The sequence below is a fragment of the Pteropus alecto genome, unplaced genomic scaffold (assembly GCF_000325575.1).
Source record: "Pteropus alecto unplaced genomic scaffold, ASM32557v1 scaffold21, whole genome shotgun sequence".
Lineage (NCBI taxonomy): Eukaryota > Metazoa > Chordata > Mammalia > Chiroptera > Pteropodidae > Pteropus > Pteropus alecto.
Window position 1 is genome coordinate 19,179,958 of NW_006436282.1, and position 17,988 is coordinate 19,197,945.

The window sequence follows — 17,988 nt, forward strand, 5'->3', positions numbered from 1 at the left end:
TAACTTACGCCATTATAAGAAATTTAATATTAGTTTTAGTCCTACTTTTGAAATGTAAGGCAGTTACCTACTCGGAAGCAACTGGCAAAGCTTATGCTGAAGGAGATTTTTTTGTTTTTTTATTACCACCTTTTCTTAACTTACCATGACCTATGAACATATGCAGCTGATTTGTAGTACTCTAGCTTAAGTCAGTCAGATAATAAAGTTAAAAAATTAAGAATATTAAGATGTGAAAAATAAAAAATTCAGACTGTTGATTTTTTAAATCCTAAAAATATATAATCACACAATATAAATATGTGTTGATTCACATAATATATTAGCAGTTATGCTGACAAATGGTCTTTGGATTTAGTCTCAAAAACCAATCAATGACAGATCAATTAGATTTCATTAATAAATAAATGTGAAAAAGCAAAAAAGTGTTTTGGTTAATTATTTTGTAAGTATAAAAGCAAGGACGAATTTACAAGTCTTCTAGAAAATGATTAATCAAATCACAGGTACACACAAATTTGATCGATGTTCACTGAAACCTTTTCTAATACATTTTCTAGCATACTGCAGAAGGATAGGCTAGGAATTGCTAACATGAGTTACTCAATGCACTACCTGAATCCCTGCTGTAGGTACTGACAGCCACAGTGATGGAAAAACTAAACTCAGAGGATATGCTTTATCTAAACTATACCTAACTCACTTTTCCTTATCTAAAGTATACATACAGTTTTCCTAACTAAAACTCTGTATGTATACTTCAAATAGTTTGTTCGAAATGGTTAAAATTTAAAATGGACATCAGCATTTAATTTTAGGACATATCCCCTCATCGTAATTTCGAAATAAATAGCTGTTCAATCCTCATATTTCTGGACTAAGTAACAAAGTAAAATGTTTTTATACTCTCAGAAGAATATAGCTGATTCGCAGATGTACCTGTATTCACACCAGTCAAGAGGCTCCTATGTCCATAAAGATTCATAAAAATACATTAAATGTATTTTAATGTTAGATGAAAATCAGAACAAAAAGAGTAGAGGAGTTAAAATAATGTCAACAGAGAAGAAACAGCTCATGATAACAGACACCTTATAAAAGCTCAATGGGTAGTAAAACAGAGCAAGAAAAAAGTATACTGGGGAATAATTTCAAACTAAAGGGAGTACTACTATATAAAATCCAAATATTATGCAGATAAAGAACAACACTAATTTATATTTCATATATTTTTATCATCCAAAGGACAACTTTGCAAAATTCCACCTGATACAGTTCAAGACAATAATATTAAGACTAATTTTTATTTAATTATGAAACATATAGTTACATGATACAGGTTTACTTCTTTAGAAAAAATCAAATATTTTAAAACATGATTTTAAAAATTGGGAATAACTGTCACAAAAATTAACTCTTTCTTTTATAAAACAGGATCTTCTAACAAGTTCTCTTAAAAGTTACCACCTAGTACACTTAAAATGTAACTTTATCTTAATATAACTCTACTACCTGTCTGGATTTTTGGCCATCAAGTGTGCAAATATCCAACCAAAGAACTGAGTCATTGAAATAAAATCCATATGCTATTGTTTCACTACTTTCCTATTATCTAACAAAGACAAGAAGCTAAATACAATTCACCCAAATAAAAAAGAAACAGATCACTGAAATTCAACATAGGTTGTGATATCTGTGAACCACCACATTCAATGTCTGCCATATTTATAGTAAAAAGTTGAATATTAAATCATAAAAAATAACCCCAGAGTTATTGTCTTTTACCTACTCACAATATGAAATGATTAAATGAAATATCATCTAATACAACTTAAACTACCTAGGTTAAAACATGAGTTAAAATTCCAGAGAAAATATACACTAAAACTAAGTTAATTATCCAATCCCTTAGTCATCTTGTGACAATATTAATAGCAGTTAACAATGGACATATCCTATGTGTCAGGCACTTTTCCTTACAACCATCCTAGGAGATACTATAACATCCCTACTGTTTTTATAAGTTAAGAAACTAAAATTGTTTTTATAAATTAGGAAACTAAGACTTTCCAAAGTCATAATGTCAAAGTAGGATTGAACTTTGTGCACTTAACCACAACAATACAATTTGATACTTGGCATTATGAAGTATAAATTTATCCTCTTTAAAGCCCTTGAAAATTCAGTTTTCAGATACTAGAAGTATATCTGGTCTATCGTGAACATTGTTTAATATTGTTTAAGCTACCAGAGCAGTTTAATAAACACAATACCAGAATTACAAGGAGGAAAACAGACAATAAAAATGAAGAGAAAAGCCTAAGAACATACCAGGATTCAAATGAATGCCAAAGGAAATTATCAAGATAAAATGTACTCCCATATCTATATAATCATACTAAGGAATGAAAGTCATTAATAGCTTCTAAAATTGTATAAATTAGGATCATATGTTTAGAAGCAAAAGCAGCAATTCTGGTTTTCCTGTGAGGAAAGCTGGGGCAGATGTCTCTCTTCTGAACCTCCTAATCTATCTCCTTCTACAATCTCTGGCAAGTCTTATCTTTCTCATGACATTCAACATGTTTAGGCAAATAAATCAATGATTCTCCATATCTTTATCTCATATCTTAGACTGTCTCTTAAGTATCTTTGACTAAACTTCTCAATACTTCTTCAAATTCAACAGACTTGATCTTTCTTACTCACTTTCCCTTTTTCTTTATAGATAGTATCATTTCCTTGAGAAAAGAATCTAAGTGTTGGGATTTGCCTTAGGCATAATCGTAAAGTCAACGGTGGGTTCTTCCTCACGTTCCTTCTGGGTGCTTACTCTCCCTTGTCTCTCTGCCCATCAAGGTGACCAAGTCAGGTCTTCTCAGGCCTATACTCCCCGGAACTGCACCAACCTCTTTTTCTCTTCACTCCCAGCTCCCCTCACACAACAAACTAAATTTTCACTTGTCTTATGATGCATCCCTTACAACCTTTATCTCTACTTGCTTAATCTGATAAATTAAAGGTTATCAGGTAATTAATAATAATTAATAACTAATCTGATACTTTATTTGCCTGATCTGATCTTTATTATTTATTTCTATGGTGGTAGCTTACCCATTATCAACCTTTTTAAAATATGATAACTGATGAGCTGAAGTAGTAAATATAAGAGATCTGTCATTTGATCCTCAACTACACAATTGTCTTTATATTGGGATTAAAACACAATGCAAGCTCAGTGATGCCAGATCATCCAATTATTCTAGAGAAGGAAGAAATCGGAATTTGTCTGTCCTGGTATGAATTTTCAAAAAACGAATGCTGATTTGACCAAACAAAATACACCTATAGGCCAAATCTGTAATTTGTGACCTCTGCTCTCCACACGGCAGGCTATCTTAATTTTAAACCAATCCATCAGAGAGTTGTATATATAAACCAAGGGAAGGCAAACTTTTTCAGTACAGGGTCAGATAGGAACTATTCCAGGCTTTGCACTTACTGCTGCTGTTGTAGAAACAACAACAACAACAACAACAACAAAGGCCATAGATAGTATGTGGATGTGTTCCATTGAAAAATTATTTATAAAAATAACAGTAGGCCTGATTTGGTCTCTAGGCCACAGATTGTCAACTCCTGATCTAGACCGTTATTTTGGCCCCGCTTTAAATGACTTGTCCTAAACTGTGTTTTGGCATTATGCTACATACCTATGTTGATGGATCTTTAAAGGAAGAAATACGGAGCATTACTGAATGTACTCTTGAGGGTTTTATTTATCACATCACATGGCATCCTTTTTTTGAGCCTCCTTGAAAGAAATTTCACTAGGTTCCAGTCCTACTAAGAGCTATATTTCTCTTGAGTATCTTATTTATTATTATATCAAAGACATTATGAATCATGCACCTGATCAGTTTTCCCTCTTTGCACTGGCTAGTAAAAAAAAAAAAAAACTCAGGGCCAAGTACATGGTTGATCTCTAGCAAAAGTCTAGAGTACTCGTGGAATGCGTTTGACATACAAATATTAATCCTAGTTTCACTTTAGTTTGCCTATCTACCTTCCTTCTCCCTATCCTTGATTTCCGAACTCATTTTTTAACCTTGGTGCAATATATTTATCTTTGTTAACTACCTCAATCTGTGTGTGTGTATAAAACCATACAAACTAAAAAAAATAAAATAAAAGGCAGCTTTCTTAGGGAAAATCTAATTCGAATAATTAAAATTCTATTTATTTTCAGTTCTAATCTAAACAACTCTACATTTTTATGTAGATGCTAAAAGTAGATGATTATTTCATCTATTTAATCTTTTATATTTGTAATATCTTATAGTTTTAATATTTATTTCATCTATTTAATCTTTTTAATACTTAAACTGCTAAAAAGAAAAAAGAGAGAGAGATAAGGAATAGGATAGCCAAACAGCAAACAGGTTTAAAAGAAAAAAAAAAAACTTCACAAACTGCAAAATCAAAGCCTAAAGAAAGGTTTTGAGATTTAAAGAAAAAAAAAAAGTTAACCAGTCTAGACAGTTAGCCTTATTAACAACATTTTTTTTCTTTTTTTGGCCTCCAGGCCTTTCTATAAATCAATTCAAAATTTAGCAAGCTAAATAATGATTTTAACCTACTGCTTTAATGACATTAGTCTCCTCTGATCAGTTTGAAATACCCACTGCTGAAAACACTGTCTACCCCGGCCCTTTATTTTCTATCTCCATACACATGCTTTTACAGCATCTAAGTGTAGTCAAACCTTTATAACATCCTATTTCATAGCAGATACCTGTTTGTGCCTGCCTTGAATGGCTTCTTCCTATCAGTAAGAGTGCCTCAATTTTCCTTTAGAGAATGACACCTCGCCCAATCTCTATGTGGTTCAGATGGGGCTGACTTCACCTCCCCAACCACCCAATCTTTTTTGGGCATATGACCCAGTTCTGGCCAATTGGAACACTACCACCCTCAGCCCCCTAATCCCACTTCCCCACCCAGACCATAGTGACTGATTCAGAATAAGCACATGACCAAGCCAAGGACTTTTGCAACAACTATTAAGAGATTTCTCTTTCCACTGGGGTTGCTAAACTGGTAGAAAATACCTAAGAAGCTGCTGGTGGCCACCTTAAAGGAAGCTACATATAGAAAAGCAGGATGTGAGTAAGAATATTCATTATAGTTTGAACATCCACCTGCATCCAGGTGGGCATGAAGCAAGACTCCAGCTCTATCCTTCCCTCATAATAGACAAACCAAGAAGTTCCTCTTTCTGCTTTTTGCTGGGTATGGGCTGGGTTTCTTTTCTGTCCCATGCACTGAAAGAGTCTTAACCAGTATATTCTTTTACCAGGCTGTTTCACAAATCTGAAACGCTATTATCTCCATATTTAATGTATCAGAAACCATTTTATTCTCTCATAACTGGCTCAAATGCCATCTCCCTTATCGAGGCTGTCTTCATTCCAATCATAATTATCATCTCCTTTCTCACTTTATATGTCTTACAGTAGTGATTATATCAATCTGCCTTGACATCTCTCTTTCTTCTACAAAGCTATAAGATCCTTAAAGGCCGTGACATGTCTTACTGATCATTTTATTTCTCTTATCTAAAAAAAGAAAAAAACAAATAAAATCTGATGAATTAAATTTTTATTCCATGTAGCACTCTGCCTAAAATATACAACACTGTTACCTTCTCTCATTACTTATATTTAAAAAAATCAATTCTTTATCTCCTATAAGACACACTTTCTTTTAGCAAAGAAATCCTATTCTAAGCATATAAGAGGTTTAAAGCATACATACATCCCAGAACATAGATCCCAGAACACCAATACCAAAACAAGTCCAGGTCAATGAAAGAAATATGTGTGTATTTCTTTCTCTCCGTGGTAAGACATCTTACTACTTTTTGATATTAAAGTACTATTTTTATCAACCTCCTTTGGTGTGATGGACATGTTCAAAACAGTAAAGCTTACAGGTGGTATTAAAAATGGGGAGGAGCTTGTAGACACATTAAATGAAATGACACAAAAGCACATCTCTGAGATGAAATTACTTTTCTATATAATTAAGTCTATGATCATGATATTGAAACTTGAAAGTATATTTGACAAGGAATATGGATTTAGAATCACTAAAATTTTTTTATAGTTAAAATGAACCTAATATTTAAATTAGAACATGACTACAACCATGAATGAAGATATAGAAAAAGATCTAGGACTCTCAAAAAAAATCAGAATTGAATAGTTCTAAGACTATTATAATTAAATCTCTCTCTAACCTTAGATCAATGTTTCTAGCTGTGATAAAAGACCAGTTTTCCCCCTCAAGACATCACAAATTAATATTTTGGTTAAAAATACACACACGCGCATATACATACACACGTTATATATACAATATATGAATTACTAGAAAAAATAATGATCATACACTTGGATAATGCAGGAATGTCAAAATGCTATCAACATTTATAAGTGCTTACTCTCAATTTCTGTACTTATGTCATTGCAGTTCAGTAACAAATAGATCACAGACCTGGATCAGTCTGCAGACTACTCACTGAATAGCATTGCTCAGATAACTCATTAGGCTTCCTTGTGTCTCAGTGCCCTTATCTGGCAAGACTGCTCAGTTTAGTGACTGACATATAAGGAGAAAAAAAAAAAAAATCCTACATGCCCTTACAAAGAAGCAGAGACGAATTCAAAGAAATAAATCAATCTTCATTTTGAAAGCTAAAAATAGTAATCATTTTTCTAAGATGATCATCCTAGTCTCCCTTAAATCCTACTACTAAACATAGACAGAGTGTAGCCCAAAAAAGCCAGAAAATCAACAAAATAATCTTAGACTATATGTTCTCTAAAATAGTTCGTTAAAGTAAAACTGACCTGCAGAAGAGCTGCGTGATCATACATTTATTTATATTTGTAATGTAACAAAACTTACTGCATTTACATTTCAAAAGAAATGGATGATATTGATAGAAATGAGAGGAGTGATATCATACACAACTAAGAATTCTTTCTATCAATGATGTTAAAGGCTACAGAATTCAAGAATTCATTGAGCTGAAAAGGTACAGTAACAAAATTACTTTTTGCCATTTTTTTAATGCACTAAGCAACAATTACATTAAAGGTGGGCTAGACTATGTCCTTATTTTAATTAGTATATTAATCTCACAATTCTTTAGAGTAAAAGAACTCATTATTTTGAGAAATAACTTGGCCTCAAGTATGAACACCTTAAGAATCTTTAATTAGGTAATGAGTTCTTAGACATGAATCCAAAAGTACAAGCAACAAAAGAAAACATAAACAAATTAGACTTTATCAAAATTAAAAACTTTTATGCTTCAAAGAACACCATCAAGAAAACGAAATTACTATCCACGGAACTGGAGAAAATATTTACAAATCATATATCTGATAAGAGACTGGTAGCTAGAATATATGAAGAACTCTTAGAACTTAACAATAAAAAGACAGTCCAATTGAAAAATGGAAAAAGGATCGGAGCAGGCATTCTTCAAAGATATACTGTATATCTTTGAAAAGATGATCGATATCATTAGTCATCAGAAAAATGCAAATCAAAACCACAATGAGATACCACTGAACACCGACAAGGGTGGTTAAAATACAGACAGACAATAACAAGTGTTGAAGAGGACATGGAGAAATAGAAACCTTCACACATTGCCGGTAGGAACACAAAATGATACAGTGCTTTGGAAAACAGTTCCTCAAAAAGTTAAACTTAGGGTTACTCTATGACTCAGCGATTCCACTCCTAGGTACATAACCAGGAGAAATGAAAATATATTCGCATAAAAACTTGTACACACATGTTCATTGTAGCATTTTAATAACAGCCAAAAAGAAGAAACAACTCAAATCCATCAAATGATGAATGGACAAACAAAATGTGGTATCTCCATAATCTCAAAGCACTACTGGGCTACAAAAGGGAATGAAGTACTGATGTATGCTACAACACGGATGAATCTTGAAAACATTATGTTAAGTAAAAGAAGCCAGACACAGAAAGGCCATATATTATGTGACTCCATTTACATGAAATATCCAGATAAGGCAAATCTATGGAGACAAAAAGTTGATTCATGATTGCTTCAGCCCATGAGACGGGGATGGGGTCAGAGTTGGAGAAAATGGAGAATGACTGTTCATGGTACAGAGTTTCTGTTTTGCAATAAAAATGTTCTAAAACATTGATTGAGATGATGCTTGCACAACTCTTTGAATATTTTAAAAACTACTGAACTGTATACTTTAAATGGCTAAATTCTATGGTTAATTATACCTTAATAAAGCTATTATTATAAAAAGAATAAGAACCCTAGACTCTATCCCCAAACTGTTGAACTCTGTAAAATCAAAGTCATCCTTTACCCCAGTAAGTGCATATGTTCTTAAAAAGCCATAATTTCAGAAGGTTTTATAAAAGAATTGCTTTAATCTTACCCCCAATTCTATACAAGTTGCTTCTCATATGTAGAGAAAAAGCTCCTCAAGAAAATAATTTACTCAAGTTGATTCTTACACCTTCCTGGCAGAGGCATTTTCTTCAGTAGTATCTATATTATTTTAAAATCTATATCATGCTGTATCCATTCTTCCCTCAAGTATTGAAGCTGGTATCAACTCTAAATTTGAAAAAATATTTTGGTAAACAGATAGCAAATACCGTATTCCATGTGTAATCTTGTAAAAATAAAAATAATTTTTGCCTTAACCCACTGTGGGTTTATTTATTAATAGAGCATTTATTTGTTACTAATGACTCTCCAACCCTGAATTTTGAGTTGTGTGCATTCTTCTTTCTGTTTAGACCTGTTTTTGTCTTCAACATTATCCCATTTGGCTCTTGAATGAGACTAATGAGACATTAATTTGTATCCTTGTTTCTTAACAATTCGGGGCCACTTTGTTCCCCAGTTTTTTCCATATATAGTTTTATAAGTCTTCTAATAGAGTTCAAATTCATTCAAATACTCTCAAAAGTTCGCAAATTTTTTAGTCTCTGGCTATTGAGCTCACGTATAAAATGAGTGACTCCTTTCATGGGCTCATGATGCCAATCCACAAAATTTTTCCAGGTATACAATTTCTTTATTTTCATATTCTCATTATTTACTCAATAGAGAAAAGCTAAGGCACAGAGAAGTAGAATGGTTTTGGGAAACAGCATGATTAACTTCCTACAGATAAGTACCACTAACAGTTTTCAATATAGAATACTCAATATAAAAAATGATCATGTATTTTGAATCTCTAAAACTTCCAACTGCAAATCCTACAAAATCCACCTTAGCCAGTGAAAACAGAAGAGCTATCTCAGACTACAGCTGGGTCAAACACAGAAAGAAACATTTATTTAAGGTAATCCCCAAAATAAGCTGGATAACAATAATACCTTGCATTTAGTACATCCTTATGATGGGCCAGGAAGTATTCTAACCATTTTATGTGCTTTATCCTGTTCAATACTCATAATAGCCATAGGGTAGGGGTGGTGTATTTATCCTCATTCATAGATGAAGAAACTCAAATAGGTTAAGCAACTTGCCAGAGGTCACAGAGATAAGTAATGAAGAGGTCAACATTTGTACCCAGGCAGTATCATCATTGTAGAACCTGTTCCAACTACTATGTTTCATTTTTAGAGTGACTGAAGTAGGTCTCATCCCATATTTGCTCCAAAAGGAATGAAACTAGAAAGAGAAGGGCAAGCTAAGGCTCACTTAAGCTCTTTTCATATATTTCTAGATAATTACTAGTTTACCGCAAGCAGAGTGACGGATGGTAAAGAGGGTCATGCATTCCAGAACTGTGATCAAAGCAGCTAGAACTATTGGGTCCACCTTCTGAAGTGGCTGGCGGTAAAGGCATCTGTGCTCAAACTAAATCCCGAACTCTACTCTCTAAACAGAGTGCACCAGCTCTCTGACGTCAGCTCCCAGGGAAGACGACAGTGAACCTGGGAGAGAAGCTGAGCAGAGCTTCAACAGTTCCAGACTGTCCCACTCAACACCAAAAAAAGGATGCAAGGGGTTAAAAAAACTGTTAACTAGACATGAAATAAAAGCACTCACCTTCCCCCAAGTACATCTGACTTATTTTGACAGCTGTGGGGGTCCCGGTCTGCCTCTTCACTCCTCACTAGGATGCCTGGTAAGCAGGCTGCCTCCGAGCAGGCCAGGCTCACTCTGCTCACAGCCCCCTATCAGACCTTCAGTGATGGGGGAAGCCTCTCAGGGCAGTGGACATGCAACAGCAAAGGAACACACGCAAAGTGTTCAACCGGGTCCTTCACTCATGGGGATGCATCAACAAACAGCCAGGGCTCTACAGACATGTGAGGAAAACCAATAAACAGGAATGAAAAGGACCAATGTTTAAAATCCAACTTGTAGACAAAGCACAGTCAACTAAAAGTTAGAGGTAGAGAATCTAATACAAGTGTTATAAACCTCAATACAAAAATAATTTAATTAACAAAATCGGAGTTGAGGAGTGGGAAGAGAGAGGGAAGGCACACTAATTTGCACATAGTTTATAACAAAGAGTCAACGGGCACTGTCTGAGGTTGGCACACTACAAAATAAGAACATTACTTAAGTCAAAAGCAAACACAAAAGGAACTGAAAATAAAAGAACACAATATCAGGAGGCAGAAGTGGGACAGGCTGTGTGAGGAACCACACGCGTGAGTAAAGAGGGCGTCAACAGATACTGCTCAAGGTTGATCAAACAAGAACTGGAAAGACAGTGTCCAAATTTATTACGGTAACTACAGAAGAAACTGTACCAGGTGGCTGCCTGTGGGAAGTAGACTTAGTGGTTAAGGTCTGGTGGAAAAGAAGGCTTTACCTTTTATTGAATACTATTCTGTTCTTTTTAATTTTTAACCATAGGCATGTCTCTCGTAATTAGAAAAAGAAACTAGTCTAATTTTTAAGTAGCATGGCACAGAAAGACCAGAGAAGTTGAAGTTGCCTACTTATACGTTGGACATCCTGGTCAAGAGACCTAAACCTTTCTGAGGCTCGGTCTCCACAATAGCAAAATAGGGGAAATGCCTCCCTCAGAGAGTAGATTTGAGCCAGTTAAAGGAAATAATCTGATTCTGAAAAAAATCTAGTTCAGTGTCAGACTTATTTCTCAATAAATATTAATTGAAGATCGTTGCATCCCCTTTCCATCCTTAAAGATGCTACCCCAGCCCCCAGCACGGCCACCTCTAAGGTCTCAGTTTCAAAGGAAGGAAGCTCTCTTCAGAATCCCGTGCCAGGCTAGCATGCCTTCCCCTACAGTCAAATGGGTCATCCCAGTGTCTTAAAGAACCTTTGCTTTTCAATATTCAAACACTAAATTCACTCTTGCTCAAACAGGATTGACACTGCAAACAGGAAATACAACTGAGAACAGGAAGCTATACATTGCAACTTCTCCAAACAAATACCACAGGCCAAATCCACCTATATACAGCAAGAAAGAGAAATCTGCTATGTGCCTAAATCTTATGAGATACGATGCTCTGCAACAGCCGAAAACACCTTTCCACTGACCTGGGGCTGATACCTAAGATATCTGAGTGGGGCTTGAACTCCCTCAGGTTAAGGCATTGCCCCTATTGCCCTGCAAATATTTCTGGGAGTAATCTGTCAGAGCCTTTCCAATGCACTTAGCCCTGAGTTTGAGTTGCAAGGGAAGAGACGCTAAAAACAGGTTCAAAAATGGGACAACTATCCACAGACAGCAGTCTCGGGAAGGGGCCCTGTGCAGTCAAGGAAGCCACAGCATTAGGGACCACAGAAGAGTGCTGGAGGTTAAAGTAGGCGTACACATAGAAGGATGTTTGTTACCTACTTCAAGGCACTGCCTAGTGCCATGCCTGGTCACACATCTGCACATGCAGCCCAAGTGCGACCACATGGTCTGGCTCATTCTTCTCTTCAGCTGCAAGGCCCAACATGATAAATGCCTCTAGGACAGGGCTTCTCAAACTTTTATGTGTATCTGGGGATCTTGTTAAAATGCTAATTCAGACTCAGCAGGTCTGGGTGGGAACAGAGATGCAGCATTTCTAACAAGCTCCCAGGTGACATCCATGCTGTTGGTCTGCCTGCCGACCATGCTTTGAGTAGAAGGGGGCTAGAAAAACCATTCCTTTTCAATGCAATGTCCACTCCTCTAACCCTGGCTCATTGATAGTCCCTGAACCAAAAGCAACAGTATCCTAGCTGGGGAAGAGGCAGCATACAGTGGTTTTGAGGGCAGAGCATTGTCCTTGGAGTCACACAGACATGAATTCAAATTTCAGTTGTGCCACATAGTAGCTACGTGACCTTGGGCAAATCACTTAAACCTCTCTATCCCTGAGATTCTTCAATTGTCAAACAGTGGAAATATCTACCTCGCAGAGAGGCTGTCAACATTAAAAATAAATAATGCAGCAGCAGCGCATTTAGCTTGCTGCCACTAGATGGTCTCTGCCTTAATTCATCTCACGTTTAAACTGCCAGGACGACCTCCCTCTAATCTGCATCCATCACATCAGTGCATTGCTTCAGGAACTTCTTAGTGACTGCCAGCCAAATCAAAGGGAAACTCCAGCCTGCACTCGGTATTCCTGCCCACTATGCACGTACTTCTCAGATCCCTCCCATTCCTTCCTGTTCAGCATCATCTCTGGTTATTACCTCCTCTCCAGGCAAATCACCTCTGTGTCACCATAAAATTTACTAATTCTGAAATGTGGACACAAGCATTTAGAGATCTAAGGAACTTCTAAGCAATCGCCTGGTCCAAACTCTTCATTTCACAAGACAGAAAATACAATCCAGAAAGGTTAAGTGACTCGGCCTTGATAACAAAATTATTACCACTCAGTATGAAACCTGGTTTGTGGATTTCCACTTCAAATGTTCTGTATCTTTTCCCATCTTCTCTCCGGCAAATCTCAGGAACCATGGAAAACTCAGTTAAATAAAAGCCGTTCCCCCATCCCACCCCAATTTATTCCACGACCTCTCAGAACATAGCATAAAGTTTATGCTTTGGTTTATTCAACGTGATGCCAAAACATACGACTGACTCAGTCAACAAATTAAGAAAGAAAATCAATGCAATCAATTATTTGCCTTGGTATAGACCAAATCAATTATTACAACACATGCTAGTTACTATTTTTGAAATCTGTCTTGCTAAAACTTAGATTGCTAATTACCTTATTTTAGGTGACTGTCTTCTTTCCATCTAAATTACATCTCTTGAAAAGAGTAACTTTATCTTATTCATCATTGAATTCTCCACTGCTCTGACAAGGCATCTTGCTCCCTTCTTTATATACTCTGTATATGTATAACTGCTAATTTACTGTATTAAAGGTGCATTATTTTTCATAATGTTGAGTTTTATTACCTTTGTAATATTTCTTATCTAACCTACTTTGTTATAGTCTTATTTGCTCATATTGTTTTATTTTGATATATTTTCCCATTCGATGGCATAAAACTTAGAAAGATGATTCTCAATGGCTATGTGTTTTTATTTATTCATATATAGCTTTGTAGCACAAAAATATTTCACATCTGTGTACTTTATATCTCCGATCACACAACATATATCTTGAGTGTTAAAAACATGTGTTCTACTTTTTATCATTTCCCCAAACTATAATCCCTCATTTCTACCAAAGTACTTGAAGCTATGCTATACACATTACAGAAGGACTAAGAGAATCATTGTTCTTCTACTGCTGTAACACACACAAGCTAGCAATTGGTATATTGAAATTTTTAAAAAGTAAAAAAAAAAAAAAAGCCCAATAATGATATGTGCTATATACACAAAGATATGTGCAAGTTGCACACTACTATAAATTCTCAGAATAAAATAAAAAATATGATTTTAAGTATCAAAAACCATATAATACCATTATAGAAAAACACTTGCATTGTGAAAATTCACTATTTACAGGTATCCTGGAGATAATCCTTTTTAAAGCAATCCTTTGGAATAAGTGATTTGTATATCTTATAAATCCAAATTTTCATATACTAGATTTTCTCAAAGAAAAGTACATGAAAAAAGAAGAAAATCATTATTTACTATTATACACTATGATGAAAACAGCTTTTTTCTTAATCTCCAAGCTTTAAAAAATAGTTCCATTCCTAAATCAATATTTTTTACATAAACCTATGTCCTTGAAATACCCACGGTTTTCAGTAACCTGAGTTACTTGGGAATTTTTAGTTAGGAAGATACCTGGACAAAAGTGACTGTTTTACCTCTTTAGCTTCATTTTAACCTTCCGATATTCATACCCTAGAGGTTCCAGATTCTTATCCACAAAGTGATTATGGTTTAGGACTGAATCAGATTTGTAACAAATGTCCACTGGGATCCTTTGACCTATCATCGACGGGCAGAACCGATACGTCTTCTAGCTCACTAAATCCTTTCCCCTGACCTCAGGGACTTTCCACAATGTTACATGGTTAGAAGCTTTCTTTCACAAATGATAAAAATAAATAAATAAATGGTTTCAAAATAGAAAAATGAAAACCCAAGTCATTACATAGCATCGAAAGGCTACTTGCATCTACCACCTTATGCCCAAACAAACGTTCTCATGTATATGGTATGGAATATCCTTCTTTAAGGTTTTGAGTTTCATTGTCTCTAATTTTATCTGATTACTGACATGCCCCATTTATATTAACACTTCAATATATCTAGACACACAATGGCGTAAAATTTCTGACAGTGATCTATAATTGTCTAGAACTCTTTATGATTTGTCTTAAATTTTCCAGAAAAAAATAAAGCACAAATCTAATAAAATGAAATCTCTGACTTTGTAATAAATATTACCATATCGAAATAAAACTAACAGCAAACATTGATAAATAAAATACATGCCTTACTCTTTTTCTTAAAAGGTAATTTAGCATGTCATTTTCTCCTTTTTTGCTTCTGGTCTTAAAATCCATTTCTCCTCAAAAAAAGAAAATAAAAAGCATATCCAAAGAAAGAGAAGAAAAAATTACAAAGTACAATATTTTTTAAGCTACAAACTGTACAAAAATCTGTCACCATCTATGTTACAATTCTAGTCATCAATAAGGTACTTTTTTTCAATGCACTACTCAAAAATCAATTATATCAACTCTTTTGTATAGAGAAGCAGCACACCTTTCAGACAACTGGTATTAATGAGTAGACATGACTATAGAATCTCCATCTGTTTCTCTGACAAAGCTGTGGCTACTCTAGTCTCTCATTGAAATTCCATTAATCTGGTGTACCAAGGTCCAATGTGAAAATCAAAACTCCATCTAACCCTTTATCAGCTCACAATAACCTACAAGTGAACTCTGCCTGTTAGCATGCAGCAAGTTATGATTTTGCTATCAATCAGGCAGTTGGCCAATGGGGGGAAAAAAAAAGCAGGCTGGAAACAGCATGTCTGGCAGGGCTGGGAGACTTTGTTTTTGTTTTCTGTTTTTATCCTCTTTCAATTTCTATAGGGTGTCTGGACCTTGTGAGATTATGCGTTATTCTCCTTGGCTGTGATTTAATTGCTATCAGCAATCAAGTCGAAGCATCACTGAAGTGTGCTTGAATTTCATTAGAAGATATAACTTATGCTACTTTCCTACGGTACCTAATAAACCATAAAGAAACCAAAACACATATGGCTTGAGGGAATAACTGGAAAATTAGGTAGCCATTTGGGAACTGAGTGAACTTTTGAACCAGAGGAACAGAGAAAAAGAAATATTAAAGGAAAAGACAGACTTAGAATGCACACAGAGATGTGCAGGTTTGACCTTTTCAGTACCTTGAAATTACATTAGCATTATGAAAAATACATATCATATTTAGAGTTTATAATCCATCAAAGTTCAGATACTTTGTTAGTGCCTACCATAAGGTAAAAGTCAAAAGGACAAAACAACAATCTGATTTGACAAAAGGCCTTTGGGTGACCTGTGCTAATTTAGTTATACTTATTGTTAAATGCATTATCTTTTTATAATTAATATGTCATTAGGCTGAAGTCACATAATGAAGGAAAATTTATTCAGCAAGGGAAAGAACAGATACAAAATCTAAGCTGCAGGAAGGAAAACTGATATGACTAGATGATATTTTAGAGTAGGAATTAAAAGTCCAAGTCTTAAAATTAATTTATAATATTCTTAGAAAATATAAAACTATCAATAATGATAATACTTATATACCAAAAATGGATAATAAAAGTTAAATTTTCAATCCACTTAAGAATTGCTTATGTGAACACTAATGGAAATGCACCAATATATAACAAAAAATAAATTTTAAACATATTATTAAATAATACCAAAATATTGATAAATTAACCTTTTAACAATAAATCTTTTTCATGTTATTAATGTATTTCCTGTCTATTTGGTTATGAAAATAAACATATAAATTATTTATTCATAAAAAAGAAAATATAATAATCATGTAAATGCCTGATAATGTAATAACAATTCATGTTCTCTAACAAAGCACCGGCTCTCATAGATTTTAATTGCTGGACTTCTTAAGTTGCAATTTTTTTTAAGAATGCATATAATGTTCACTTGTACATCAAAATATTTATGCTATTTTTAGAAACCTCGAGTATATATTCTATTTCCTTCATTATGTGACTTCAGCCTAATGACATATTAATTATAAAAAGATAATGCATTTAACAATAAGTATAACTATGCATTTAACAATAAGTATTCCATGTGTGTGTATATGTATATTTATATGCTGCTGAATATAAACATTCTGCCTCTGTATATGTATACAGACACACATACTAATTTCCATCTACCAACATTTTAAAGAGAAGCAAAACACATCATTGTAATGTGTCTGCAAAATAGTTCCTCAAGTAATAATTCGCTGTTTGCCTGAAAATATTAATTCATAGTTTATAAAACACTTTCGAGTGGAAATGCTTTTGAAGATCAGGTTAGAAAGGGTAATGCTCTCTTCTGCATAGTAGGTGTGACTGAAGAATGCGCATCTTTTTTAAAAAATAGATAGGAAGTAGAAGAGAAAGAAATTCTTTCCTTTAAAAACAGGAATTAAATGTTTGCCAAAATGTAAAATTCAACATAAAATGGATATGATTATTATTGCTACACATTGTACAAAGTTCTGAATATAAAGAAAAGATTGTGTTGTTCTGAATCAGTGGTTAGGATGTTTATCACTTATGCATGGCCTTGACTTATCCCTGTTCTGCAATAGACATAATTTTATACCTCATAAAAGCAATTTATGTTTCCAAAGGGAATAATCTGGATAACATAAAATGTGGAGTGCTCTGTTGCAGGAAGCATATTTTCATTCGGCAGTTGTATTTAGAGATGGAACTGCACAGTTTGATCATCATATAGTGGCAGAAGGCATCATTCATTTCTATGTCTATGTGAAACTTTGAGTGCCACAAATTAATATGCATGGCTAATTTATCGATACACATTCTTAGTTTATAACTACATATCATCCTTACAAGGGCTCTATAATGCAGATGCACTCAACTGCCTATAACAGAGAAAGTACACAGTACACTAAAAACAAGTTTCATAACTTTGGCAAGTTTTTAAAAATTACTGAGATAAACAATCAACTTTACTGCTAACTCAATTAATACAAAGCACTATAATACAACTACATAATGTGGGCCATTTTTAGGTGACAATCAGAAAAATGAAAATGTGTATTAAAAGAAGCATTTGATGAAAACCTGTCTCAATGTGAGAAACAATGTAGGAATAATTGATTTAATATTTTATGAATTCATTATATATGAAGTTTGCAGGAAAAAAGATCAAAACCCTTTTCATTATTTATAAAATAAATAATACAACAAGCCATTAGCAGCATAATAAAATTAAGCAAG

General features: G+C 34.2%; 1 protein-coding gene across 3 annotated transcripts in view; it reads right to left on the reverse strand.

Annotated features, from left to right (window-relative positions):
- Positions 1-17,988, reverse strand: part of SKAP2 (src kinase associated phosphoprotein 2) — a 158,173-nt gene that overhangs the window by 121,446 nt on the left and 18,739 nt on the right. The gene's annotated exons all lie outside the window — the stretch shown is intronic.